At 35.3% G+C, this 27,204-nt stretch overlaps 1 protein-coding gene and 2 long non-coding RNA genes across 3 annotated transcripts in view; 1 reads left to right on the top strand and 2 right to left on the bottom strand.

Moving 5' to 3' along the window:
- LOC140142344 (uncharacterized) overlaps positions 1–27,204 on the bottom strand; it is a 209,518-nt gene that overhangs the window by 116,331 nt on the left and 65,983 nt on the right. The window lies entirely within an intron of this gene.
- On the bottom strand, positions 269–6,432 carry LOC140142691 (uncharacterized). The gene is made up of 3 exons (XR_011857560.1): positions 6,334–6,432; positions 2,682–2,878; positions 269–421 (listed from the first exon to the last, which is right to left on the bottom strand). It is a non-coding gene; the product is annotated as an uncharacterized lncRNA (long non-coding RNA).
- LOC140142690 (uncharacterized) lies at positions 11,722–26,321 on the top strand. The gene is made up of 4 exons (XR_011857559.1): positions 11,722–11,768; positions 15,477–15,623; positions 19,009–19,165; positions 24,328–26,321. It is a non-coding gene; the product is annotated as an uncharacterized lncRNA (long non-coding RNA).

Below are 27,204 nucleotides of genomic sequence, written 5' to 3'. Positions count from 1 at the left end.
CCATAATCTTATCCTATTCTACTTGTCCTAAAACTAATCCCTACCAAATTTTATTTGATTCGGAGTTTGTCTTATGTGGCCACCTCAGGCTTGAAGTCCGAAAATGAGCTTTCCCATTGAAACATGTATTGAAGTGAGCTTTGCATTCTAAAATAGGGTACATTGGGAGTAGGACTGCCCCCCTCTCAATTCCGTCCGGCCACCAACGGGTGTACACTTGGCTAAAATCACTTCAGTGTTAAGAGACTTACCACACCAGGGTCCAATATCCGGGAAGATTTGTCAACTATTTCAGAAGGGCCTGGCCCATCACCCTTGATCCACTGCTGACTTCTGTATGCTGTACGCCTCATCTTCTCAAGAACCACATTTGCTGTTCCATTGTTGTGTTTCAGCCAGTTAATGGTATCTTTGTCATCTTCTGAAAATATGATGTTTAAAAATGTCAGGAAATTTAAGTATAGTTTCCATACACCAAAGCAATAAAAGGATCATTTACTACATTAATGTATTCTGAGAATGCAGGGTTAAATTACCATTGTAATAAAGATAGGTGGCCGTCTTTGAAGTTTACAATTATCCTTTTCAAATATATCAGACATGCATTTTACTTAATTCCAGTTAAAACAGGAATAAAAATGTCTGCAAAATGTCACATAAATATGGAAGGAGCACCTCCATGGAAGACCTCAAGTTATGCAGGAATGTCAACCCTGTAGTTCTGTCGAGCCCAAATCACTCACCCAAGTAAACAAAATAATAGAAATTAAAAGGGCATTTCGTGATCCAGCCTCATCCCCCCACTTCTCTCAAAAAAAGTTTTTATACCTCTGGCTACATAATGTTTATGTACAAAATATTTCTTGCAAATTAATTCGTTTGGCAAAAATATCGCCAAATTTGAATTTCGTTCTGGTATACCAGAACGAAATTATAACAGTGGCCTATGGAGCAGTGTATCGGAATCAACTGAAATTTTGGGAATAAGCTTTTTTCGTGGATATCTACTGAAAAATGTCATAAAAAGAGGATGTTAGGATCACGAAATGATCATGATAATGCATATTTCATGTACCAATTAAAAAACTATAGTTAACGGTTGTTTTCCACATGTCACTATAATCATGTACATTTCAAGTAGAAGTAGAGGTGAGTACGATATAGGTCAAACATCAACAAGCAACAAGAAATTGTATAGTGGTTGTGCAGGATATACCCCATGCAGCATACGCCTATACAGTAGGTCTGACCAAACACGGAGAAGTTGAAGGTCACTCTGTATATTTATCTTGTACCTAACCAGCATGCAAATCCTTCAGAATTTAGATAACCGCAGGTCAAGGGCATGGCTGTGTATGTGTTGTTCGGCATCGGCCGCTTTAGGGGCAGGATACGGTCACTGTTCTAATATTCTCTACTTTCAAAGAATAATTCCTATTATAATTTATATGTAGCCTAGCCTAATACTTTAGGATTCAGTGTGGAGACAGATATATACAGATTCATTTGTTACATACACTATCCGCTGTTTAAAATGTTTTTATTCCAGGACGGAATAAGTTGGTATAGTGGAGTGTATCATATCTATTATTTGCTACATTAGAAAATATTTCAACACGGAATAAATGCATTTTAATTCCCCCAAGAGAATTTTTTTTAAAGCATTTTGTATTAACCCTTCTCCCTAAAAAGATATGAAAATACCAAAAACGACTTTATTCTCTGATCTTTTAGCATGTTCTGTTCATTCCGTCATTTCTTACAAAAAAGCGCGTGATGTAGCACGGTGAGGATTAAAATTATTTCCGAATCTTTATCTGCAGTGAACGAGGTTGTTTACGTGCCTCGATTTAAATACACGGGCTTTAAAAATTCCCTCCCACGTTCTCGAAACTCAACGCTGATTGGCCTATTCTATTACGCGTATTCGAAATTTCGAATACACATATTAATACTCGTAATGACCCGAATAGCCAACCATACGAGTGTCCCAATGTAATCCCATGTCAGATGGAATTCCTTAAAATTCCAGCCTCGTTGGCCTTATAATAGACCCTTTTCAAGCTGTCCCATCCTGCACTGGGGACATTATATTTGTGTTCAAATGCCCACATGAAAAGAGTGAGTGAGTGATTGATTGATTGATTGATTGATTGATTGAGTGAGTGAGTGAGTGAGTGAGTGAGTGAGTGAGTAAGTGAGTGAGTAAGTGAGTAAGTGAGTAAGTGAGTAAGTAAGTAAGTAAGTAAAGTAAATAAGTAAATAAATGCAGCAAGGGGCTGCAGGCATAGAAAAAAACATTTACTGTGTAACTATAAATAAGTCGCTCTTTTAGCATGTTTAGCAATAAGTAAGTAGGCCCAGACATGGATACGCACTTAAGATGCGATTGTGTTTGCATAACTTTAAGATACTGTGTTGCGTTAATTCCTCTTCTTGCAGCATCAAAACTCAAGACATATTCTTTGTCATTTTACACATTGCAACTGATTTAGTGTGGATGGGTGAAACCATCCATCTGAAACAAATTTGTATTACGATGTGGTAATTTCACTAATAATAATATATTTCGCTCCTATATTTTATAGTTGAGCACTTTATCTAGTGATGGTTTCACTATAATTTCTTACTATAAATAAATATTTAAATAAATAAATAAATATTTTAATGGACAAGATTACCTAAAACTATTTCCTCGTGCTATTTCTGCTGCAAAACATCTCGCTTCTTTTGTGTTGTCTTCTCACCAGATTCACTCTTTTTTGCCACTTCCTGAACTAGATGTACCTCCTCCAGATTTCCAGCGAACATATCGTAACCGGAGTTCAAAGTACCCACTTGCTGGCTTCCCTTGATGTCCTTGAATGTACCAGGCCTCCTGTAAATAAATAAATAAAATATTCAACGACAGTGATATTTTATACCATATTAACATATCGTCACACTGCTACGATAATTGCCTAAGTCATTTTTCAAAGTGTCTGGTTTTGTATTGTAGAACTGAAGATATCATTGTTACACTGAACACTATCTACTGAAGAATGCCATCTACTGAAGAGCATTGTAACAATAAACAGAAAATGCTATCTACTGAAAATATCAGCACAGACAAAGGATTGTAACACAGAATGATATCCACTGAAGATAGCATTGTAACACAGAATACTATCTACTGAAAATAGCATTGTCACACAGGATGCTATCTACTGAAGATAGCATTTTAAAAGTTTTAACAGAAAATGCTATCTACTGAAGATATCATCTTAGTACAAAACACTATCTACTGAAGAATGCTACTTACTGAAGATAGCATTTTCACACAGGATGCTATCTACTGAAGATAGCATTGTTACACTGAATGCTACCTAAGATGCTATCTACCAAAGATAGCATTTTAACAATTTTAAAGATAGAATCTTAGCACAAAACACTACCTACTGAAGATAGCATTGTAACACTAAATGCTATCTATTGACGATAGATTTGTAACACAATGCTATCTAGCGACGATAACAAATAACAGAAAATGCTATCTACTGAAGATATCATCTTAGCACAAAACACTATCTACCGAAGAATGCTATCTACTGAAGATAGCATTGTAACAATTTTAACAGAAAATGCTATCTACTGAAAATATCAGCACAAAATACTATCTACTGAAGATAGCATTGTAACACAGAATGCTATCTACTGAAGATAGCATTGTCACACAGGATGCTATCTACTGATGATAGCATTGTAACATAGGATGCTATCTACTGAAGATAGCATTGCAACACTGAATGTTATTTACTGAAGATAGCATTGTAACACATGCTATCTACTGAATATAGAATTTAAACATTTTAATAGAAATTGAAATTATCAGCACATAATAGGGCCTACTATCTACTGAAGATAGCATTGTCACACAGGATGCTATCTACTGATGCTATCTTAGCACAAAACACTATCTACCGAAGAATGCTATCTACTGAAGATAGCATTGTAACAATTTTAACAGAAAATGCTATCTACTGAAAATATCAGCACAAAATACTATCTACTGAAGATAGCAATGTAACACAGAATGCTATCTACTGAAGATAGCATTGTCATACAGGATGCTATCTACTGATGATAGCATTGTCACACAGGATGCTATCTACTGAAGATAGCATTGCAACACTGAATGTTATTTACTGAAGATAGCATTGTAACACATGCTATCTACTGAATATAGAATTTAAACAATTTTTAATATAAATGGAAATTATCAGCACATAATACTATCTACTGAAGATAGCATTGTCACACAGGATGCTATCTACTGATGAGAGCATTGTCACACAGGATGCTATCTACTGAAGATAGCATTGCAACACTGTATGCTATCTACTGAAGATAGCATTGTAACACATACTATCTACTGAAGATAGAAATTTAACAATTTTATCAGAAAATGCTATCTACTGAAGATAGCTGTACAAAATACTATCTACTAAAGATAGCATTGTCAAACAGAATGCTATCTACCGAAGATAACATTACAACACAGGATGCTATCTACTGTAGATAGCATTGTAACACAGAATGTTATCTACTGAAGCTTAGCGATAGCATTTTAACACAAAATGCTACCTACTGAAGATAGCATTTTACACAAAATGCTATCTACTGAAGATAGCATTGTAACACAAAATGTTAAACTGAGATATATTGAAGCATTTTAACACAAAATGTTTATAGGCTAAAGATAGCATTAAATGCTATCTACTGAATACAAAATGTTATCTACTGAAGATATTATTTTGTATCTACTGAATATAGCATTGTAACACAAAATGCGTAATCACAATATTTCGCATTCGCGCATTTCTGACTCAGTATTTCCGCCAATTTACTAAGCTGTCTTGAGCCATGTGACTTTTTAGAGTTGAAAAGAGTGAAATAAATCAAGCAAAAATACGAATAAATATTAGCAAGTTGTATTTTATCAGTTTCAAGTGAAAGAATACATCTTAGTGTTGATAAATATCAAAAAATCTCAAATTCGGTTGTGGACGAATGTGTCTTCCATTACTCTGGCCTTAAGATAGCATGTTAACACAAAATGCTACCTATTGAAGATAGCATTTCAAACAAAACGCTACCTACGGTCAAGATAGCATTTACTCATCGTCCCATAAATACTATCTAAAGAAGGTACCACGGGATTGAAATCCTGTTACCAGCAGATAGCACCACTGGGTCGGAATCTTCAGTTAACAGTACCATGCGTGACAGTAAAGATCACGTAAATGTCATGTTTTTTTAATGACAGTAAAAGTACTTAAAGTACATTTACTAAAGTACTTACCACTTGTAACAGTTTCCAAAATTACATCCCCGGGTAGGTCCCCACTATCCCCGGCCTCCGGGGGCCGGGACTACAATTGATTTGTGCATAACTCCGAAGAGGGGTTCTGATTGGCGAATTCTATTATTGTCTGACAATCATATTAACAACAGACAGCGATCTGCCAAAGGCCAGCATATGTCACTCATTACAGGGTGTGGATCAATCACAGCGAGTGCCATACATGTACTTCTCTGGAAGCAAGTGTAGTATCACGCACAAGCACCTATAGATTCGGTCAGTGCATTATTTTGAGCAAAACAGAATGCCCAATTTTTTTGCCTCATGGGTAGGCCATACAAAGGCGTTATCAACAAGACAACATGATTCAAGATGTAGTTCGACTCATTTCGAGCACTGCGCCGTTCTCTGCATGGCTTAATTCTGTGTTGCACGCCATTCCAACTATTCAATACACAATGTTAATAGCCCAGTTCAAAGATACAAATCTCTTCTTTTTTTGCCAATCTATATCTGTAGACTTTTCTTGTAGTACAAAAGTCATACCTGCACCGGACCTTGCATGCAATGCAAGTTGCATGCCTGAATTTTCCTTGAGTCTTGACATAGGCCCTACTCGTGTATTATTTTAACATCAACGCACACAGGGGACCATTGCACTGATTTACGACCATGAATCCATACTTACAACGCCATGTTATCCGCATCTTACGCCGTCAAATCTGGTGTTTTCGATTCAAACTCTTTGATCAATCAAATTCAATAGAAATATTTGGTAACTTTGCCGAATTCGGCAACTTTTTTTTTTTTTGCTTTTGACATTTTACAATATCACGGCATGGCAATTTAAAAATCACATTTATTGATAATAAACAGAGTCGGCCGGTCATAAATTTCAATTCAACATTAAATAAACATTTTTACTTTCAAAATACTCTACCTTACATTTAGTTTTATACGGCTAATTCGTACAAAGTGAAAATTATACTTACCGATGACCGCAGTGTGGGTTGAACTTCGTGTTTACAAACAACACGCATGTACTGCGGTTACGTGCTCTCTTTAGTCCAATGTCCAATGTTATGAAGTTGAATTTCATTGGTTGAAAAGATAAACAATCAATTAAAAAAAATATCTGACAATTCATGTCGTACAAACGGCCAAATAAAAAAAAGGGAAACCTTTATCAATAACATAAAATATTATGTTCTTTTATTTCAGCGACTATTTATTATTTAAAAGTAATGGAAAAGTTCATAAAACGAACCAACAATCGACCTTAATTTACTTCTATTTTATGGACCAAGGATGCTCCGCCCTCCTCTTCTGTACCAGAGGACTCGGACGCCCCCTTTATTTCTATTGCTATCCTGACGATTTCCAAATAAATAAAAAGGTTATAAAGGCGTCTTTTGGTGATTTTTTATATTTTTATTCATGATATAGACAGGCTAAAACATAAAGAAAAAAATATTTTGAGACGTTAGATCGTAATTTGTGATAGAAATAATTAATAGAGAGACTCTCTCAGATAGCAGTTAGTAACCAAAAACACAATTTTCACAAATTAAAAAAATTATATCTGCCGATTGTAAAATTGTTATTTAATAATACATTGATTAAAATGTAAAAAATACATAATGGTTTACATAAAAGGTCTCTCTTTTGTATTTGAAAACAACAAAATGTAATAAAAGATATATCAATTTGCCCAAGTAACCAAAAACACAACAATTGTCGTGTGAGAGTAACCAAAAACACAACTTTTTGCTATTTTTTCCGTCCAAATTGGACTCCCAAAAAAGCTGTTTAATTAAATAAATAATGAATTATATTAAGTAAAATTTACCAGAAGTTTCTGAGATTATCATATCTAGTTCGAAACTACAAAAAAACCCTTCATGTATTGTCCAAATATTTTTTTTCTAACATCCTGAAGATTGTTGATTTTCCACTTGCGACACACGGGTCAGACTTACATGTAGTGCTCATAGGACTTTATGCTTTGCTTAGAATGGTTAATCAAAGGATATGAACTTTTTTAATATCTGTAGAGGAGAGAGTAAATGAGTTTTACACCATTCTTGTACTCTTTTTTCATTTTATAGCCAAAATAATCACCTTTTTATGCCCAGTAACCAAAAACACAATGACCAATTCTCTCTCTCACTTGTGTTTTTGGTTACCAAAACGGTAGTGTACTCGAACCAAAAACACAACTTTGAGAAAAGAGAGAGAGAGAGAGAGAGAGAGAGAGAGAGAGAGAGAGAGAGAGAGAGAGAGAGAGAGAGAGAGAGAGAGAGAGAGAGAGAGAGAGAGAGAGAGAGAGAGAGAGAGAGAGAGAGAGAGAGAGAGAGAGAGAGAGAGAGAGAGAGAGAGAGAGAGAGAGAGAGAGAGAGAGAGAGAGAGAGAGAGAGAGAGAGAGAGAGAATTGGAGCAGAGAGAGGCCCGAGAGAGAGGAGAGAGAGAGAGAAGAGAAGAGAATGGAGAGAGAGAGAGAGAGAGATGGACCAAGACATGGACGCCGGTCGACGAAGGGGTGTGTGAGTGTGTGGCTCGGCTGTGGAATTCGGCAGTCATACCCAGCAAATTGTGGTCGCATCATTTCGATCAAATTGATTTGCTATCTAAATCACGTCGTTGTTCTGCGAATTGTCATTGACAAGGAGACCAGTATCTAGTATGCTTTATACGACCCAAGGTATGATATTGAATCAGATGTGTTTTCATATGCTTGCCAAATCAAATTTTATAAAATTAAAAGGCCCATATAAAATAAATATTTTAATACTGCCATTATAATTACTGCCGTGTGTACTGACTAATAATCATGATTGAATATTAAAAACCATGTGTATAGAACTGTACTCGTGGTAGACCTAAATACGTACATAACATAGGTTAGGGTTTTGACCCGGGGTTTTGACGTTGAAGTTTCAAAATGTTTTCAACCTAGATAGTAGAGGTTAGTTGAAATCAGGTTGAAATTTCAACGATGATACAACATACGTAGGCCTATTAAGTCCATCAGGTTGAAGTCCTTTTACAAATACAGCATGATTTCAACCTGATTTCGACATCGAAATTGATTTCGATGTCGAAATTTCAATGTGATTTCATTGTGATTTTAACGTCAGGTACGTGCCCCCTGGGTATGGTTAATGGTATGATAATGTATGATGTATATATTCCATGTATTTCAAGATGATTCTTCTTGGAGTTGGATGCTCGAGAAGTGGAGTTGGATGCTCGAGAAGTCTAGCCACGGATTTGCTCATCGATGAGCATTCAAAATCTAGTCGGATTCGCTGAAGCATGACACTGTAAAGCAATGGAAGTTCAGAAGTAAACACAGTCGATCATGACGGGTGATCGCATCAAAAATTTTGCTAAAATTGCATTTGAACAAAAATTTTGGACTGTTCAAAATAAACAATCTTCATTCAAAAGATACAGTTGACTCATCAATATACATGTAACTTTCGTTCAAATTTCAAGACAGAATAAAATAACATCCATTGCAAAAAATGTCACCACTGAGTACCGACCGAAAAACGATAGTATACTTTAGCATCGAATGCGTAACTGTGCAAATTTGATGCAAGAGTTCTCGAGTAATCTTGGACTTGACTCACTTGAGGAACTCTATAAGCGTGGTACATTTGAATTAATTATACTAAAGTACATGTATTAAATGCGTAATTGTGGATATCACTTGTGGGGAGTGAAATTGCACAAAATAAGGCACACATACCATGATACGATGTCATGATTTTTAAAATCTTAATGCACAACATATGCATGATGACCGGGGGGGTTCAAATGCAAAGCTGCACTCGATTGCTATATAATTAGAGCATAATGAGTTCAAGAACTCTAGTCTAGCTTCGAATGTGCACACGATACATTACACATTCAATGATTGAGTGCATTTAGCGCCAATCCGGCTTGACATGTGGTGCATTTTGATGAAATGGGGGGGCACTCATCCCCTGGCCCCCAGGATTGACGCCCATGCTAGAGTATATGCTTATTGTTTTCGGTTGATTACCTGGTAGCGTTGACTGTTTTGCAACTGATGTTATTTTATTGTGAAATGTTGAAATTTGATTGAAAGTTATTTTGATGAGTCAACTGTATCTTTTGAGTAAAGATTGCCTAGGGCCTACATTTTTAGTCTAGGAGCTAAATCTCATGCGAGCCTTGATAAGGGAGCGATCGTTATTTATGGCAGGGGGGAATGGGTAAATTTAGGGGGAACACGAAATTTTTTGTGATCTTGAGGGGGAACCTGAAATTTTTAGTTGAACCAGGAGGGGGATTGTTAAATTTTAAATGGAGAAAATTGGGAAAACAAGGGGAACGCGAAAATTTTGAGCGGACGCAAGGGGGGAACGCGAAATTTTTTGTCGATATTTTTGCCAAAACACCCATTCCCCCCCTGTCGTAAATAACGATCGGTCCCTAAAGGATTGTCACTCATGTCTTGATACCATGAGGTTTTAGGATATAGACTCTCTGGATCACTGAGTAAGTTGCTGTGACAATTCCCTATGTTTTAAAAACAAATGATTTTAAATCAATGGAATTATAATAAGTGTCCATGATATTTAGCAAGATGATTTAGTGTTGTGCACCTTTAGCATTTAAGGGCCTAATTGACACAATTAATAGCAAGCCGATTTAGTGTTGTGCACCGTTATCACCAATTGCCTACATGCTGCCGATAGGAAGAAAAAACAATCATCCAGGTACATGCATCAGCCTAGCCTGCATGTAGAACATATCAGAACAGAAATGTCACTTTGCTTTCTGAGTTGGGAGTCAAGACCTGATGGTAAAGGTATACTGAAATAAGATTTTCATCCAGCTACATGTATGAAGAAAAATTAATAATCTAAGAAGAAGTCAAAGCAATAAATTGCTCTGCGCTGGGCCCGTATCATCCGTATGGCCCATGTCGTACATAACAGTCTGCCAGTGCACTGCATAAGCAGTCTACATGTACAATGTATTCATGATGATGACTATAATTCATGCATTATATGCAGCTACACAACTTCGATGTCCATCATTTCTATTCGCCATGTTCATTCAAGTGATCGGTTATTGAATGGTAGAGATTTGCATATCATGATGCATGAATGTGCACCAATACTTTAGCTTGCTCGGCTTTGTGTAAAGTTTGGCAATACCCTAGCCGTATAGTATAGTTTGTATTAACCGCTTAATAAGGCCATGTGCTTTAAAAGACACTGCAGTCAAAATATGGGAACTGTTTCTTTGAATTAACCATTTGAATACAAAGGCAAGTTCCTATTCACTACTTGCACGATTCGCCATTATGCATTATTATGTTTTGATGGATCCAAGTTGTGATAATATTGGATCCAAAACATAATAATGATAATATTTATTGATATCGCTATGAGTTGTAAAATATTGGACTCGACTACGTCCCGTCCAATATTTTAAAACTAATAGCTCGACCACTAAATATGGGCTCAACCGATCAATTTTATATCACAATGCTTGCGGATAGAGCCTCACACTGGCAGCATGCATGAATATGAGAAGCGAACCAGTCATATTTCATTGTGTGTAAAGTTATGTGATTATTCCTTTCATGTGATGTCAGATATTGTCAGTTTGAGGCTCTCCTTGTACATAAAATGTCGGAACCATGCAAGTAGTGAATATAAAATGTGTGTAGATTACAGAACCTACAGGTGTGAAATCAAGAACACTTCTCGTTCATATCATTTTTAAAAGTTGAAATGGAATTGCATACATGCTCTGGTGTGCAAAATCGCCAGGACTCCAAATTAGCACCTGTCCGTTGGCAAAAACCAAGTTTAAAATATTTCAAAAGCACAAATTATACATACTTTTGTTCTGCCATATTCTTTGAACTTAATATTATTGACTTTATCATCAAAACCTTTTGACATTGGGTCTTGATGATTGCCGGCAGTGAAAATTCGACTCGACACTCAGCAGCCCTGGAGAATTGTGGAAAAAATGGGTAAAAACACACAAGAGATTGTGAAACTGATTACCCCCTTTTTTCAATCCACCACCTTGCACACATATTGACCCAGATTTATGCTCCATAGCCACTCTACATTGAGATGTACATGTATATCATAACCTTCTCAGCAGAAAGATAAGAACAGCCAACAAATGCATGCATACCGTACCCTTACCTCCCGGCTTTACCTGCTTGTGTATAATTGCAGTCTATAATTGACATGATTGCAAATTCAGCAGTCACTGATATTACAATGACAATATGGTCATGAATCATGATACACTCTATTTATATTTGGTTTTGATAGATGTATTTCAGTTTGGAAACAGAAGTTGGACCGACATCCCTTCTGAAGAACAATGGCCATCGTCCAATATGTATGGTTGAAACTGTCAGGTCAGTAAATAATTTTGTTTTTGACAAGATGAAATGTACATGTATAGCTTACAAGTTTCTGCAAACCACAAGAATTTCTATTTGATTGTCCAGCTTGCTGATATACCCATGGGAGTCGCTCAGTTTAAGGCATGTTCAGAAAATTTTGAAATTTAATAAATTCATCTGAAATTGCTTTCATTAAAAAGAGAATCATTTAACTTAAAAAATGAGTGGGCCTACTATTGGCAATGCTATGAGGAAAAGTATGCTCGCCTGAATGTCCCAAATTTTGTGTCCCAGCATTATCAATATGGCTTCCTATGTCTTAACATGTGTGTATGTATTTTACTATTGTATGGCTAAATAGACAGCTATAAGCCTATTTACAGTAAAATGTGAGTCTACAATAATGCGTCAATGCGAAATATTGGGCTTAAATGCGCACACTTTGCAAATGTGTGATTCAGTGCAAATCTGCATGTATGTCCAACACAGTCAAAGTCGCATATAGATGTGATGTAAACAAAACAAAGATTGCATGGCAGTTGAAGTGCTACTCTGATTTTTATTATTTCTCCACCATGAGGCATACTGTTTTTGCAATGTCTTAGCTTCCATCCCTCCAGATGCTGTATCTTGTGAATGGATGGGTGGATATTGATGTTCGATTTTCAGGATAGGTGCATGGGTCATAATTTCATACATGTCAAAGCGTCAAATAAAAAGTCAACAGAGCTATACCAATGTATTGATCAGAAGTGCACAAGAACAAATCACTAAGAACCCACTACTAAATGGGTTTGGCATGCTCAAAAAGCACACATGTCATTTTCTTCTCATTAGGCAGTAAGCATCATGCTGCTTCACTGAAAGAAAAACAAACAAACAACAACAAAAAAAACAACAACAAACAAACATGTGTATGTCCAGCCCTTTTAGTTTCCATTTTACAAAATTTTGTGGATAATATTTAATTAACATTTTAATTTTAATTTTACTGATGAGTAGTGTGTTTGGACATTTATAATGAAATAAAAAAAATTAGGTTTCCGACAATTCGAATCTAAGATGAACTACAATCATAAGCGTGTTTATTTTTCTAATTTTGAGCATGTGTCACGTTTTGCTCCCAATTCATGATGCATGACCTTTACTATTATATTAAAAAATAGTTGTCAAAATACCTCTTTGAACAAATATGGTGTTGTCAAAATAACCTCTTTTCACAGCATGATTTTGTAACATTGCACAGTACATGTAGGCCCCTTTTACAATAGGAAATAACATATTCTATGAATACCAAAATAGGCAAGGCCAGTTTGCCAAACCTATACACACTTGAAATTTAGTCTTGCCTATATAATATGTTATTTATGTCTTTTGATCTAGGTAGGCCATCAGTTTTGTTCTGAACAATGATTAAAACCAAAAACTAAAGGGTAAAACTATTACAAATTACTTTTTCTCTATAGTACATTCAATTAACAATTTTGAACATATACCAATTTAAAAACATGCCTCAAAATGTCTGTCAAACAATAACACACGCAAGATGGTATTGTAATTCCTACTAAACTAGGTTGATATAACAATGCAACATTAGCCACACCTGACACCCAGCTTTGTAACAACATCACTTTGTGTGGAGAAGGCATTTTGATGGTATAATCAATGGTGAAGTGGTGTTCGTCAAACTTGCGTATGTTATATTGCTTATGTTACTTTTGACAGACACATTAAAAAAAATAAAGAAATGAGTTGATGTTCAGTATTTCAAATTTTAAATTTTTTTTTTAAATTTGTATGTTATACATGACAGACACTTGCATATTTTACAGCTTATACATTATTTTACCCTCCCAAATTATACTGATCCTCACATTGTTTTCTCAATCAGTTGTAGTAGGTAATTAGTGCACCTAAATATTTACCCTCAGCGTGATCGGTCAAGAAAATATTTTTGCTTTGGCTAATTTTTTTTGATGAAAGATAATTGGACACTATCACTTTGGGTGATATTGTAAATTTTTGCTTGTTGCCATGGTAACAGGCAAAAGTTTTATTTTTCATTGTCCTTCTGAGTGAGAGTGCTCTTGAAAGTACTTTCTAATCTACTTTTAAGTCTATTTTGCAACCGATGACACCTAAAGGTAACTAGATAGTTAAATGTTTTAACTTAATTGCAGAAAAAGGCAACATTTTGCATGTCAAAACTAACATTTATGTAAGAGTCCAGGCTAGACCAAAAATATTTTTAAATGCATTCAAAACATCTTAAAAGGGCATTTCGTGATCCACAGCAACATCCCCCCACTTTTCTCAAAAAAAAGTTTAGATTTTTATATCATTGGAAACCTCTGGGTACATAATGTTTATGTACAAAATATTTCTTGCAGATTAATTCGTTTAGCAAAGATATTTTGAAATTTGAATTTCGTTCTGGTATACCAGTATACAAATATTACATGCCTTTATGAGTGTGATAGTACAAAATATATAATGAGGTCAAATTTGGGCTTTTCTATTTCACAAGGCGTAGCCGTAGCCAAGTGAAATAGATCAGTCAAAATTTGACCAATTGATATATTTTTACTATTCATGCCATGTGATAGTATACAAATATTAACTGTCTATGAGTGTGATGGTGAAATATAATCACGAGGTGAAAGATGGATTGTTCCATTCCACGAGCGGAACGGCGAGTTGAATGGAACAATACATCTTTCACCAGTGATTATATTTTCGATCATTACAAATTTAAGACAGTTAATATTTGTTTTATATCACTCATGCATAAATTCTATTACTAAAATACTATTTAAGGTAGGAAATACATTTTTCATCAACATAACACCATGTTTTGCCGTGATATACTTCACATTTTGGGGTCCACCCCATAACTAAATCGGCGAGTCCAAGAGTCAGCGCACGGGTTAGCGTGAGGCGCACTCTGGCAGAGCACATGATGGTAAAGACTATCACACGGAGAGGGTGATAGTAAAAATGATAAATGGTAATCAACCAATGAACTGTCTAGAATTTATAATGAGTGATATAATATACAAATATTACCTGCCTATGAGTGTGATAGTACAAAATATATCATGAGGTCAAATTTTGACTTTTCTATTTCACCAGGCGTAGCCAAGTGAAATAGAGCAGTCAAAGTAAAACTATCACATGGCTAAAGTCACTGTAATCATGATATAATAAAAGCTATCACACGGCAAAAGTCACTGTAATCATGATATAAAGCGAAATTACAACACATTGTCTATGGAGCAGTGTAATACACATAATCATGCATAACTCACAAGTTTACGCAAAATCGGAATCAACTGAAATTTTGGGAATAAGCTTTTTTCGTGGATATCTACTGACAAATGTCATAATAAGAGCATGCTAGGATCACAAAATACTCCTTTAAACAATACAAAAATGTTGTAAAAATATTATTGTAAAACATTTTAGGAAACATGTTTGAAAAACATTTTGTCAACACTTGATAACATTGTCTTAGATTGTTTTGCCAAAAAGAATTCAAAAATATTTTCTAAATGTTATTAAATTTACATACCCTCTAACTTGACATTTAAACGTTTTCTGTTTAAGCGTTTCGTGTTAAATACTGTATCATATGCATTGTTAAGTATATTTCTTTTCTTTCCAAGAATAAATGGCATACATATACATGTAATTGTTGTGTTTTTTTTTTGTTATTTACAGGGGAAATGTTGAAGAGATACTAGGAAGTGTCAGAAGGGCTTACGGAGACAAACAACCGGCATCCTTTTGACCACTTATCAAGCAATCTGAAATTGGCTCAACTTGGGGAAATGGGTGTATATTAAAAACCCTGAATTCAGCAGTCAAGTAAGTTGAAATCAGAACTATGATGCATTACATACATAGCTGTAAATCTGTAAATTCATACGATTTATAACAACTTTGAGAGACTTGTACACCAGTCCACCTTATCCAAGACAGAGCCGAGTCCCTTTGTATCTATCTGAGCCAAGTCCGGGACTGGGGTGCCAAGTCAAGCTCTCATTTATCACTGCTTTTGTTATGTCAAAATAAAAGCAACTTGAAAGCATTTAGAACTAGAAAAGTCATATTCTCGCCCAATGCCCACCTAATTTAGTTAGGTCGAAACAGTCGGTCTCTCTCCCAATGACCCCATTATTTAAATTTGCTCTTTACCATGTTTACTGTGAAAGTGCCATACCTACACTTATAGGCCCATATCTATTTCATATTAAAGTGCTCCCCCTGAGGAAAATAACCCTCAGTAATGTTGTGTTTATGTAGCCAGACTCTTCTTCTCTCTTCTTTTACAATTCACATCACCAACAATTTAAGGGGTCCAAACCAAAGGGATAAGGTGTCCCCCGGACATGCAGACTTACAAGAATGCGATCCCTTGTCCCTGGTCATCAGATGTCCCTGTTTGGTTGGTTGTAGACCAGAACATGTCCCCATTCGTTGGTATCTAAAAGCCAACATACACCCCTACACAGTAGTACTACAAGTGTCATACAGCGGTCATGTGGGTTGTTTGTGGGGGTGTGTATGCAAAACACACTACATGGAACTCAACTCACATGTATGCAGGGACCTGGAAAGTGTCAATAGGTTTGTGCATCATACATGCAAGGGCAATGTACTCAGAGGGGGAATAAATTATAGAAAAATAACATCATTATCTATAATTATAATAAAAACAAATCACCCTTCAGAAACAGCACAAGATATTGTGTTGAAATTTTTTCCCAGTTTACCATTTTATTCTGCAAATAGGCCTACATGTATTCACTTTCAGATATTTTGAGTCAATTTTTATTTTATAAAATATGAATAATTAATTATCAAGACCTGTTTTATTTCATTTATGATGGTGACAGAGAAACCTAAATAATTTGGTGGATAGATATTTGAGAGATTTGACAGCCCTCAATCAAGTACATGAAGGAACATGGGCACATAAGTGAAATCAATCAATTTTCAATCAAAATTAGATTGAATTTGACATTTTTGGATAATTATTTCACAATTTGTATGGATTTATCTGTAGTGAACTGGGACCGGACTCAGCTTTAAGTCTGAATCCTTTTTCTGTCCGAGTCCGAGCCGCGTGGGACAAAAAGTGGCCCAGAGTCCGGACTCGACAAACGATCGTCATAAAACAAAAGAAAACTCAAGAGTTACTTTAAGGGATATGGTTTTTTGTGGGACATGAGAGCACATCAGACATATGACAGCGTTCAAGCTTTGACTTACGTTTGGCAGACAGAATGGTGGGAACTTAAAGTGAAAGATATCCTACTTAAAGGAACATTTTCTGGGGTGAAATTTTGTGTAGAAACTGAATCTGACATAAAAAATGCATAATTGTCAACTTGATAATTTTCCCCATAGCACTGTACAGGCATATTTCTGCCCGAAGTCCTCAAATTTGAGCGAAAATTGGCGCAAAAAAAATAAGTCCTTCAAAACTGGGACTCTCAGGGCTAAACAAATATAAACTTGCTCTAGAGGGATGTCTTGGCTATAGCAAGTTTATATTTGTTTAGCCTTAAACCTCACAGTTTTGAAGGACTTATTTTGTTTGCGAAGGCCTTTATTTTTTTCACTCTCGCCGAAATGTTAGGGGTAGGGGTAACATATTACTACTTAAATTTTTGTCAGTACATTTAACTGAGTCAAGTTTTATACCACTGTTTAGCTAGTGAAATACTGAACAAAAAGACACAAAAAGCATCTCAATAGCTCATACCATTGAGGAGTTATGGCTTTTTCAAGCTCAAAATTAGGCGAAAATTGCATTTTTCCCCAAATCAATTGTCACTCTGACCCCCAACTTTCTAACCCTGTTACAAAAATAAAGAAACAGATTTATCCCATTTAATGATTTGAATATCACAAATGTACCTTTGTCACATAATTAGCATAAGAAAATAGGCACTACTAAGTAGTTTTCATGTTCATACACTCACAGGAAATTAGCAAGTCAAAATTTTTGTTACCCCAAAACGGCCATTTTCGGCCAAAATTGGACCCAAAAATAAATTTTTCTCAAAATCAGTGAAAAATAAGGGGTTTTAAGTGCCAAAATCTGAAAATATGTGACATTTTACCCCTAGAAACATTTAAGCAATCAAGAATTTTGACTGTTTTCACCCCTAAATATTTTTTTCACACGTGTGTCCGCCAAATGTAAGTCAAAGCTTGAATGCTGTCATATCGAATTGCAATTTGAATACGAAGAATGTCCTACTGATCATTATTCAGTTATGGAGCAGTGCTAACCGCAAGTTGACCACAGTGTAGTGTTGGGTAGTGCTTAAATTATCCTCTGGTCAGATGACATGTGATTATAGGCTGCTCAATACCTTTGGCATGATCGTCTGGGCTTATAATGAAGTATAGTCACATCAGGGTTTTAGATTACCGGTACATGTACAGAAGGGGTGTTGTTCATAGGGACAGCCATCTGATCGCGCTCAATATAAATTACCATGTTGACCAGAGCACTCCTAAACTTACACACATACACACCCGCACTCATGTAAATCAGAATCACTTGTACTATACATTTTTGCTTAAATTCCTGCTTTCTTCTCAATTCTTCTGTCAGTGTGCTTCGACTATTTTCATAAATACGTATTTTTAAACCAAGCATCTGATCAGACCACATTTGTGCTGCCATAACAGCTTGTAGACAGGAAGTCTGGAAGTGACCTGGTCTTCCTGTACATTCTGAATGCAAAGGCGGTACATGACACCAGATTTAGCCACAAAAATTGTCTACTTTGTTCAACTTTGTGATATTATTGTAAACGTTTCCATTGTTTTTTATAACATATCAGAAATTCGAAATCCCCCAATGTGTAATAAATTTGCTATTTACTGAACTTTGATGATATTTATCTGAAAAGTTCCTATCCTGTACAGTGGTCAATAGCATGAGGATTTGGTCACACTTGGTGGTCTTGGTATGTCACGTCCATGGGTCACGTGCATAATTTATAAATATGTATTTATAAATATAATCGAAGTTATCTGTCTGTAGGCCATTATATTTGTTCATAGTCAGCAATGCTGCTATCTACTGTAGATAGCTCATATGTGACACAATATATAAATTATAAATTTATATTGTATACATTTATGTTCATTTATACACTATGCAACATTCTATTTTATCATTGACAAGATATTTAAATTAGTTATGCCTATATTAAATTTACTTTCACAGGTACAGTAATCCAACCAATCTGAGTTCTACTCAGATGATTGTGTCTGATGATGATACAGTTTTCATCTTCAGTTGGTGAAGGCTGAGGGGCAGGTCATGAATGACAAAGAATGTATTGCACATTTAGTAGCCCAGATGATCGGACTGTGTTGACAAGGTAAGAATTCTGTTCTGTATTCAATAATGCTTTTTGTGGGGTGGGGGTTGGAGGGGTGTACTCCTTGTGGAATGCCCTACTACCGGACTTAAATCTCTCTGATATGAACACTGATTTTTTCTTCAATTGCTGCTCACCAGGGATTACTTTAATGCGCAAATCATGCATATTTACACCTTCACAGACTTTTCGTACCCCTTCAAGTGCAAAATTCTGACAGGGTCTATCTTATTTAGAATTTTCCAGAGAATGCAAAAATCAATTTCTTATTTGCCAAAGCACTGGCCATGGTGGGTGAACATTACACTTTTTTAACAAAACCTTCATATTAAAAGGAAAATCCTCAAAATTAGTATATATTTTGATTATACAGTATTTGGCAAGCTATTGATGTCTTGTTGGTGTCAAATTAAAGCAATGCAACTGTTTATGACAATAAATTTTTTATCTTTTTCATATACCATATTTCGTCAAATAGTGGCCCCCTCAAATAAAGGCCCCACACCACTTTTTTCAACCAAGATGTTTCAAAAATGCCGATATTTCCATGCTATCTTGTGTAGTATTTGATTAAATACGGTATAAAGTAATTTTGATATTAAAAGAAGACAAAAATCATGTCTTTTTTACCAATTTTAATTGTTGGTTTTACAAATGTTTTGAAATCTTTAATGTGACTTAAACCACAATTTTGCATGCTTAGCCTAAGAGACCATATTCTTCAGATTCCAAATATGTCTTACCAATAATTTAATTTAATTTAATTCAATTTTGAAATAAAAATCCTAATTGGTATTTTGACCATTTTATCAGTATTTGGTGAGCTATTGATGTCTTTTGGTGTCAAATAAAGCTACGCATCTTTTCATATAAATTCATTTTAATGTTGAAAATGACAAAATTTGGGCCAAATATTTATGTTTTTTACCATTTTATTTGTCAATTTTTGGTTTTTATCTACTGAATTCTCGCTATTCGCAATAAGGACGCCGCCAGCGGTTTGCGATGTAATCGTGATGTATCATGGGAAAAGGTCGACATCCAACAATACGAATATTACCATGCTATTACATAGGAACATGTGACAATATTTTTTAGTTTGTCAAAATAAAGGTGTTACACGCGAATCGATATACTCAATAATACTTAATAATGTGATTTGAAATGTGCACAATTAATTTTTCTCTATCGATTTGCGTGTAATACTGTTATATTGACAAACTAAAAAATATTGTCACGTGTTCCTATGTAATAGCATGGTAATATTCGTATTGCGCGGACTTGGATGTCGACCTTTTCCCATGATACATCACGATTTTCCCATGATACATCACGATTACATCGCAAACCGCTGGCGGCGCCCTTATTGCGAATAGCGAGAATTGAGGAGAGCTAAGGGCTATATGATGAGGTCATTACTATCTACTAAAGATGTCATTATTATCTACTGAAGATAGCTGATGGCTATGTGAAGACATTGCTATCTACTGAAGATAGGTGATGGCTATGTAAAGGCAGTGTTATCAAATGAAGATAGCTGATTGCTCTGTGAAGCCATTGCTATCTACTGAGGATAGCTGATGGCTATGATATGTCATTAATGTCTACTGAAGAAAGCTGATGGCTATGTGAAGTCAGTGCTATCAAATGAAGATAGCTGATTGCTCTGCAACAGTATTACTATCTACTGAAGATAGCTGTTGGCTATGTAAAGTCAGTGGTATCTACTGAAGATAGCTGATTGCTATGTAAAGTCAGTGCCATCTACTGTTGATAGCCAGTGCTATCTACTGAAGATAGCTGATTGCTCTGTGAAGTCACTGCTATCTGCAGAGGTTAGCTGATGGCTATGTGAAGTAATTTCTGTTATCTGCTGATGTTAGGTGAAAATTTATATGTGAGGTCATTATTATCTACTGAAGATATAGCTGATGTCTAATATGGAGTCCTTGCCAACTACTAAAGAAAGCTGATGGCTATATGAAGAGCTTATTTCCAAACCGTGTTAAGTCCACCCACCTTCAAAATTGAGATTCTGATGAAAATGGGTAGTGAGTAACTAGGGCTATCCAGCAATGTGTTTGTTTTTTCCCAAAATTAGTCAAGTTCCGAAATATTGACACACAAAGTATCGATTTTTTCCAAAACGTGTTAAGTCCAATCCAGTTTTGTAGCAAACTGTGTTAAGTCCACGAACACTGCCCTTGTGGGCAGCTTGTAGGCAAGTAGCACGGCATAGGGCTTCCAATAGTTAATCGCCAACATTCTTGTTTGGTTCTGAGACTAGTATACATGAATTTGGTCTGCATAAAAAGTTGTTGTTGTTTTTGTTTTATATTAGTAGGCTTAGTTTAATTTGCATGGGATTTCTGAAATATTTGATAGATACCTCCAGAAAGACATGAATAGGGTGGGAAGGGGGAGAGGGAGAGGCTTTGATGGTAGAATTAATGTTAGAGGATGGTGGTAGAGTTAGTTTTTGATATTATTATTTTGTATGATTATCAAAATGTGCTACTAAATTCAAGGTATAATTTTAAAGTTAAAGGTATAAAAAAACATAGGACTTAAAAACTTACAAAATGTACGACTGTCAATATGAGATTAGGGTGGCAGCATGGGGGAGGGGGAAATATTTGTGATAATGTGTTAAAACAAGTGGATATTTCAGGTCATCACTTATTATCAGTGAAATGATGTTTATTTAATTCTGAGAAATGCAATTCAACTAAGTTTTGAATTTTGAACTATTTTAAACGTCGAATTTTGGTAAAAAATGGGCAGCAGGAGGGGGTTCGAGATGCAAGGTGTTTTGTGGCAAAATTGTGTTTTATATTAGAGAGAATCACATTTTGTATGTTTCTAATAAATTTGTTATCTTTTAAGACTAGTTTGAGAAAAATATGGTTAGTTCTGTGTTACAGATACTATGTTTTGTGTCAAAATGTGTTAAGTCCATGCCAGAAATTGCGTTTTGTGTCAAAACGTGTTAAGTCCATGCTATTTTTAAAACAAATTAATTCATTTAAAAAAATCAAAAGTCTCTAGATTTTAACTTAACATGTTTTTATGGTCCTATATATGTCACCTTCACTTCACTGTAATTTTATAGAAATCAAACTTTTTTTCATTGCCATAAAGAAAATTCCTGATTTTCTTCAAATTGAATCTTGTGGACTTAACACCGTTTGGAAATAAGCTCTTCATATGAAGTCATTGCTATCTATTTAAGATATGCTCTGTGAAGTCATTGCTATCTTCAGAGGTTAGCTGATGGCTATGTGAAGTCATTTCTATATACTGAAGATAGCTGATGGCTATGGTAAATCACTATCTACTGAAGATAGCAGATGGTTATGTGATGCCAGTGCTACCTACTGATATTAGCGTATGACTATGTGAAGTCTTTGCTATCTGATGAAGATAGGTGATATCTATGTGAAGTCATTGCTATCTACTGAAGATAGCTAATGGCTATGTAAAGTTAATGCTATATACTGGGGTTAGCTGATGACTCTGTGAAGTTATTGCTATCTCTACTAAAGGGAAACAGGACATTTCGCCTCCATTCCATTTCGTAAATAAAAAGTACCAAATAGAGAGTTATAAAGAGTACCAAATAGAGACATTTTATTATTCAGAATAGAGATCACAGTGACTCATTTCGGAATAAAGAACCTTTTTTAGATTTCGGAATGGAGAACATTTTTTTCATATTCGGAATTTTTCATATTCGGAATAGAGAGCACAGTGATTTGTTTTGGAATAAAGAACCTTTTTTCAATTTCGGAATAGAGAATACAATTTTTTCATATTCGGAATAAAGAACTTTTTCCATATTCGGAATAGAGAACCTTTTCTGTTTTCGGAATAGAAAACTTTCACAATAGAGAACTTTTTTATTTTCGGAATAGTGAACCTTCGGAATAGCGAACATTCAGAATAGCAAATCTTTGGAATAGCAAACTTCGCCCGAATACCATTAGTCACTTCAGATATATTATTATTAGAACACATTTATAGAGCACATAAACGTAAAAAAACATCTCAATGTGCTAACAAGCAAATTATCAAAAGCAACAATAATGAACATCAAATGCAACCCTGGCCCCTGGGTACCCAAGGATGGCCGGGGATTTTGGGTTTAAAAGTTCAAGTCCAGGGTAAACACCTGGCCAGTCCCGGACCCTCCCGGGCAAAATCATTTGCGCTCCGCGTGAGATGGGCGCGGTGACATGCGCGTGTACGCAACACTAGCCAATCGTGGATCGTGTTAATTGGGTTCCAACGCTGCGTGACGCAGCTTGTTTATGCCCTGCGTACTGGTCATAAAAGGAATTTATGACCAGCAAAAAAGGGACCAAATCCAATCAGAAACGTCGTTATATTGTGAGTATGTATGAACGCACTTCCTTGTGCATTCAAATGCGTAGCCTTCAGGTTGTCAGATTATTATAGTCCATTCAACAAGTCAATTGTGGTTTTAGGATTCCTAGTCATTCCCAATACTTTGAGACTGAAATCTGGTTTATTCAGGGCTGAAATTACCTTTTGGGTGGCTCTGGGCCACTAATCGGCAACAAAAAAAACCCCATAAAGAATGAGAAAAAAAATCTCGCACCTGTGTAGCCTTTTTTCGATTAAAAAAAACGCGGTAGGGATATAGGGTTGTTCACTACTCTCTTAAATAATTGGCTGTTTGAAATATTTCAGTCTTTTAACAATTGATGGTAGGAATCAAATTCAATAGATTGAAATGTGTTTTTTTTTTTTTTACTCTAACTCTTTTTGTTGACTGATTTCACTATCCAATCATGTGTTACTCCTTATGTATGCCAAATGGTATGTGTTGCATAATTATGTTCAATCGAAAAAGATTTGCCCCTAACTTGAATCGCTAATAGAAAAAAACTTTGAAAATTCAAATTATCACCCGACTGAAATTACAGTTTGTAAACAATTTGAACCTAATTCGGAATGGCAGAAGATTGAAAGTTCAATCGTTTTGATTGAATATTCAATTGAGCAATTACTTGTACCCATATCTTTGTACGACCTATTCAGGACTGTCGGCCCTATTTTTGTTTGTTTTGTTTTGTTTAGTTAAATGTTTGCACTCACTATTAACCTTTCATGATTTTATTTTTATTTTCCCCTTACAGGTGAAAAGGACACATTGACACATGGACTTGTTGAGAGAGTTCAACCCACAAATATATCACACAAGATTGAAGGACTTGAGTTATCCAAACTGGAAAAAGAAGAAGAAGACCAACAAGGTTGTTTATGAAACTTCATGTTATGATAATGCAGGAAACATTCTCCTATCACAGATTATGGACAAATTTATGTGTAAGAAGGTTTTGAAGCATGTTTGAACTTTCCTCTTCTAAATGGTAGAAATTGTGAATCTTGTTCTCTTTGCAAAGGGGGTACTGAAGACCTCCAACACTTTCATTGCACTTGTAGCACTCTGAAAACTATTTGTTCCAAGGTGTACTGTATTTGAAGCTGGAGCATGATCTGATGATTGAAAACAATATTAAATCTGGATATCAAAATCCCGGTGGGTTCAGTTTGTATTTAAAGGTAGGACGTATGACCGTTCCAGGATTTTAAAATGACCCCTATTTCACGGGGAATCGAGGACATTTGCAGCAATTTTACCCCCTATTTTGCGCAAAATCAAGGAAAATTTTACCCCCAAATACCTCCCCTATTTTTATCATTTTGAGGACGCATTTTCATTTCACCCCCTTATCACAAGGAATTGAGGACATTTTTCCGAAATAAATACCCCTATTTTTACCATTTCAAGGACGCTTTTGAATCTTCCCCCCTATTTCACGGGGAAATGAGGACAATAACGAACACTGTAGCGGTAAAACGCGGACGAAAGAAATACACCCTATTTTTCATATCAAGGACAATTTTGCTCCAAAACACCCCTAATTTGGACAATCGCGAACAATTTTGTCCTCGAAAATTCCGCGGACATTTCTTGAAAAGTACCCCTAATTGGAACCATCATGCGTACACATTGTCATTGAAGAATGAACCCACCGGGATCAAAATATGTTAGTATACCTATAAATTGGGAAGAAGGTATTGATAATAGTTTTTATAAACTTTTCTTAAAAAGTCAATTAAATTTTGATGGATTGTTCCATTTCTTCGGATGTCTCATAAAGGGGAGCAATCCATCTTTTGTCCATGAACCATTACATTCATAAGATTGTTAAAATTTGTTTAATGAAGTTTGTTTGGCTTATATGAGGCGGAAATTATTCGGCTTTTGTTACTGTGCGTGTCAATAAAGTTCCAATACACGCTCACATAAATTCACATAAGTGTGCGCCAGTTACGCATTACGCAACGCAAAACTAGCATAAGCAGTGTGCCCAACTGCGTGCATGCCATTCTATATCAATACACAGTGTTTATAGTCTTATTTTTTTGCCTTATATAAACCAAACAAACTTTAAGTATTATGTATCATGATGATATTCACCTTTTGAAGCTTTATCATTAGGTCTTGTGGGTTTTAATACATTTTGAAAATTGAGCAGTGACAGTTAAATGAAGGGACATAAAAAAAGTTATGCCCTAAACTTTAGGTCCTCACATTTCATTTTTTAATACGGTAGAAAGCTATGATGAATGTAATGGTTTAGGGGCCGTCCATCATTTTTCGCCATTTTCACTTACGTACAAAGCGTACGTAACTTTTTACCCCCCTCCTTCCCGCGAGTTACGTACAAATAAAATGGCGAAGGATTTCCAAGAGTAGGCCTACTACTAACAGCAAAATTGAGATGGGTTGGGGTTGTGATTAGAGTTTAAGTTAAAGGTTTGGTTAGGTTTAGGGTTAGGGTTATATTAGTGTTCCATGATAACAGTTGGTTTTGGATTTATGTTTTTACAGATAAGTTGAGAAATGCTAAAAAACTCCCCTTTTAAACCATATTTTCATGAAAACAAAAGCCATCAATAAATTAAAATATAGCTTAAAATGCAGCCCGTATCTAAACTTATTGCACTCCAAAATCTGCTGAACATCCTATACTCTCTTTTCCACTAAGAACCCCCGGGATCACATCATAATAGGGGGATGGGGCAGGGGGACATCCCTTTGACATGTTTGGTGTATGTTCTTGCAATTAAACTATGGGTTTCATGTCTTTTGTCACTTAACAGTAACAATCCCGCACTAGAGCCTTTGCTACCATTGATCCTAGCGCATATACAAAATATTATTTTTGTAAGTTTTTTGATATGAAATAAATGAAATAAATGAAGCATAATGTAAAATAGGACAACTGTGCATATTATTAGACTCAAAATTAAAGAGAAAATTATTGTTTGCATGGCATGTTATTAATTATAGAAATTGTTAAAACGAATTGAACAATTTTAGGTCAATTAGTTATAAATTATGAATAAAATATTGGAAAATGCCATAATTTTTGCTCAAATAAATCGCCATTTTTCTTACGTACACATGCCCAGGATTTTACGTAAGTGAAAATGGCGAAAATTATGGACGGTCCCTTAGTTTATTCACTTTCTCCCTACTCCAAATTATCAAAATATTTTCATCAATTTTATAATTTGCTAGTAAATAAACACAGGGATGTAAAGTTTCAAGATTAATTATATCATATTTACAGGATTTTTTATGTTCCATTCCCTATACAATTCTGTAGGAACAATAAGGACAACTACACATTTTTGATAAGGCCAAAAACAAACAGTTTATGTCCGCTTCCTTTGACCAAAAACCATAAATGCTGTACATTTTTGTTTATTTATTTCTTCTCAAAAAAGGAGAGAATGTGCTAAAAGGTGAATTTTAAAACCTATGCGTACAGGAAGCCGATTCAAATCTCTTCATACACGTAATCTATCTGTGACATGATAAAGAGGAATGAGTCTAATGTTGCCAATATTGATTTGGAGTTGATAAAAACAGGTGATGCATTTGTGTGTTTTTTAATTAATAAAATTTTCAGAAATAAATCTGTAATGATTTCCACATA

This window comes from Amphiura filiformis, chromosome 20, assembly GCF_039555335.1.
Source record: "Amphiura filiformis chromosome 20, Afil_fr2py, whole genome shotgun sequence".
Classification (NCBI taxonomy): Eukaryota; Metazoa; Echinodermata; class Ophiuroidea; order Amphilepidida; family Amphiuridae; genus Amphiura; species Amphiura filiformis.
Note: the sequence above shows the minus strand (reverse complement) of the source record. Positions and strands in the feature narration are given on the sequence as shown.